Raw genomic sequence first — 4,034 nt, 5'->3', positions numbered from 1 at the left:
GGACCTTCCTTAGATTAAGGAGGGAGGCAAGAGGAAAGAAAGTGGTTGGTGCTGAGGAAGAAGAGGAATTCTTTGAACCAAACATGGAAGACAACATGGAAAACCATCATGAAGAAGAGGATCACAACCATGGGGGAGGAGGTAGAGCAAATCATGCTGGGGAGGATAGAAGAGTTTTAGGCTCTTACATCAATCCAAACCCAGGCAATTGTGGAAGTAGCATCCAAAAGCCAACAATCCATGCCAACAACTTTGAACTTAAACCACAGCTCATCACCCTTGTTCAGAACAACTGTTCGTTTGGAGGAGGTGTTCAAGAAGACCCCAATCAACATTTAACCACCTTCCTGAGAATATGTGACACAGTAAAGTCTAATGGTGTTCATCCTGACGCCTATAGACTGCTCCTATTTCCATTTTCACTTAGGGACAAAGCAGCCAAGTGGCTGGAATCTTTCCCAAGGGAAAGCTTGACAACTTGGGAAGACGTGGTGAACAAATTTTTAGCAAGATTTTACCCTCCTCAACGAATCAATAAGCTGAGAGCTGAGGTCCAAACTTTTAGGCAACAAGATGGTGAGACTCTATATGAAGCATGGGAGAGGTTAAAAGACCTAACAAGGAGGTGCCCACCAGATATGTTCAACGAATGGGTGCAGCTGCACATTTTCTATGAAGGGCTCTCTTATGAGTCAAAGAAGGCCGTAGACCATTCATCCGGAGGATCTTTGAACAAGAAGAAGACTATTGAGGAAGCCATAGATGTTATTGAAATAGTAGCAGAGAACGACTACTTCTATGCTTCTGAAAGAGGGAACACAAGAGGAGTAATGGAGCTAAACAATGTAGATGCTCTGTTGGCCCAAAACAAGCTCATTACCCAGCAGCTGGCTGGCCTCACCAAGAAGATGGAGATGAACCAATTAGCAGCAATCTCAACTTCATCAACAACCCAAGAAGGAGAGAATGAAGAAGCAGAGGGGAGTCAGGAGCAAGCCAACTACATTGGGAATTCACCAAGGAAAAACTATGATCCATACTCCAAGACCTACAACCCCGGATGGAGAAACCACCCAAACTTTGGGTGGGGAAGTGAGCAAGATCAAAACCAAGACCAGAGACGTTACACCCCCACAACAATACTTCTCCACACCCCTATCAAAACCAAAACAGCACATCTGCTCCGAATCACTCATCAATTGATGATAAGCTCTCTAAGATTGAAGCCTTACTTGAAGGAATATGCCAAGAGATTCAAGAAAATAAGGTGTTCAAAGAGGAGGTGCGAGCCAATATTAAGAACCAGGGAGAGACCATCAGGAAGCTGGAATTCCAGGTGGGATATTTAGCTGAGAAGATTCCCAAACCTACTGATAGCTTCCCAAGTGACACGGAGAAAAACCCCAAAGGAGAAGCAAAGAAAGTAAGATGGGAAGATTGCAAAATGGTCACTATGAGTGATCAAGAGACTGAAGACAAGCAAGGCAAACTTTGCAAACAACCTGAAGACAACTCAACAAAGGAGGAGGATAGAGATCACCAAGAACCAGAAATCTCACAACAAGAGCTGCTGAAGCTATATTCACCCTTCCCTCAACTGCTCAATGGTGCTGTGGGAAAGAGAATATACTCAAGGTTCCTAGACTTGTTTACATCTCTGCATGTAAACATACCACTCATCAAGGCAATTCAACAAATGCCTGCATTCATCAAGTATATGAAGGAACTTCTTCCCAGGAAAAGCTCACTCAAAGGAGGCCAGACTATAGTGATGAACAAGGAATGTAGTGCCCTTATTCAACCTGAGTTGCCTACAAAAAGAAGAGACCCAGGGAGTTTTCACATCCCTTGTGCCATAGGTGAAACTTTGTTCGATAGAGCACTATGTGATTTGGGGGCCAGCATCAACTTACTGCCCTTATCCCTGGTGAAGAGGCTGCAGATCAATGAGATAATGCCCACAGATGTAATCATCAGACTGGCTGACAAAACTCAAAAGCAAGCAATAGGAGTGGTGGAAAAGTGTTACTAAAGGTTGGGAAATACTTTCTCCCAACAGACTTTGTCATCCTGGACATGGAAGAGAGTCACACTCACCCAATCATATTGGGAAGACCATTCCTAGCTACGGCCAGAGCACTTATCGATGTAGAGAAAGGGGAGCTAATATTGAGAATCCATGATGAATGACTCAGCTTCAATGTTTTCAAACTCTCACAAGAAACAGAGCAAGAGGACAAGGAACTAAGCACAAATGATAATGAGACACTGAAGGAGGAGACAATCACTGAAACACAGCCAGTTCATTCTGAGATTCCCTTAATTGATAAACAAGGAAAACAGCAATTGCCACAGCTCAAGGAAAAGTTGGAGGAACCTAAACCTCTAGAGGCAGGTGAAGACAGCATCGCAACTCCTTTAGAAAAAGAGGTCACCAAGGGGAAGGCAACTTCAAAAAAAACAAAGAAGAAGGTACCAAGGAGGTGGAGGAACAAGAAGATCCCTACGGAAGACTTCTCTCCAGGGGATAGAGTTGTCTCAGCTTACTTCCCAGATATTCCCCCTAATCTCCCTACTGTACCATCTCAGTTACCTAAGGTCTTCACTATCAACAGAGTTCTTTCCCTGGAGCATGTGGAGATCATTGATCCAACCAATGGATATAAGTCCACAGCAAGAGGGGAGGACTTTAAGCACTACCAACCACCCTGATGAGGGAAAAACGTCAAGCTAGTGACGCTAAAGAAGCGCTTCTTGGGAGGCAACCAATGTTTTATATGTTTTTAAAATAATGAATAAATCAATGTTTATGAATTTCAACCAAAACTTGACAAACACTTGGTGAATTCTTTATCATGCAGTATATAGTGAAGAACAAGTTTGGTGTTCAAAGCAAACCAAGATGCATGCTAGTCTTGGGAGCTTTGAACAAAACTTTTCATCACATTGCTTCAAACTAAGTTTGGTGTCACCCCATGGTGCCACCAAAATGCATAAGGATACACAAGTAATTAGTTAGTTGAAATTCATAAATAAACAAACTCTTTTTCTTCTATTTATTATTCTAGCCATAGAGTTCGATTTTTATGATATTAATTTCCTTATTTTAAATCTTTATAGGAAAAGAAAAGAAGCATAAAAAGGGATGGATTGGACAACTAAACAAAGAAGGATCGGACACCACAAAAGGAAGGGCTACACACTTGTTCTAAAAAGGGAATACATTGGAAAATGTTGCCATGCAACATTGGAAAAATGGAACCCCTAAAAGACCGAGCAATCTCATTCATAAAGTGATGATCCTTGTCTTTTATCCATGCATCACCCCAACCGTCTATCAAGCAACCACTCAATCAATCCACACCCTCCACTCTCTCACAACTTCTCTATATAAATGACCCTTGTTCCGTACCCACCTTCATTGTCATTACCCAATCTTCACCACTCTCCATTTCGGTACAAGACACTCCCTACCCCATTAAAAACCTTTTTCCCACCTCACTCTCTTCATCGCAATAAAACCTTAAACAACCAAAAATCTCCACAACTTTGCCACCTTCACATATTAACTATCATTCATGGCATCTTCGGGTTCTAAAAGAAGGAAGGGAAAGGAACCCATGGAAGAACACCCATATGATGAAAAGAGATTTAGAAGCTTGCATCATGCATTGCAATACGGGTGGATGGTTGATAAGGAAATCATTTATGAGCTGGGATTTCAAGTTAAAAAGACTGAGTGCCCCGAAATCACATAAAAGATAGAAAAGAGAAGATGGGAACTCCTCACTGACCCGGTCATTAAGGTGAATGCAAACCTCATAAGAGAATTTTATGCAAATGCGGTTCGATATGATAAGAAGGATGAGTCGTACACAAGCTTTGTGAGAGGAAAGATGGTGGACTTTGGTCCATGAGTGTCATGAGGGCATTGAAGCTACGGTCTATACAGTTTGAAGAAGAAAGCTATTACTCAAGATTGGACAACCCCAATTATGACCACATTCTGCAAGATATTTGTGTACCAGGAGCTG

The 4,034-nt window shown here is 42.1% G+C and overlaps 1 non-coding gene across 1 annotated transcript; it reads right to left on the bottom strand.

Moving 5' to 3' along the window:
* Positions 1 to 536: 536 nt before the first annotated feature.
* LOC112725167 (small nucleolar RNA R71) lies at positions 537 to 643 on the bottom strand. Its single transcript, XR_003164291.1, has one exon. It is a non-coding gene; the product is annotated as a small nucleolar RNA R71 (small nucleolar RNA).
* Between the last annotated feature and the right edge of the window lie 3,391 nt (positions 644 to 4,034).

Source organism: Arachis hypogaea, chromosome 11 (genome assembly GCF_003086295.3).
Source record: "Arachis hypogaea cultivar Tifrunner chromosome 11, arahy.Tifrunner.gnm2.J5K5, whole genome shotgun sequence".
NCBI classification, from domain to species: Eukaryota; Viridiplantae; Streptophyta; class Magnoliopsida; order Fabales; family Fabaceae; genus Arachis; species Arachis hypogaea.
The sequence above is the reverse complement of the archived record's forward strand: the minus strand, read 5'-3'. Positions and strand labels throughout refer to the sequence as shown.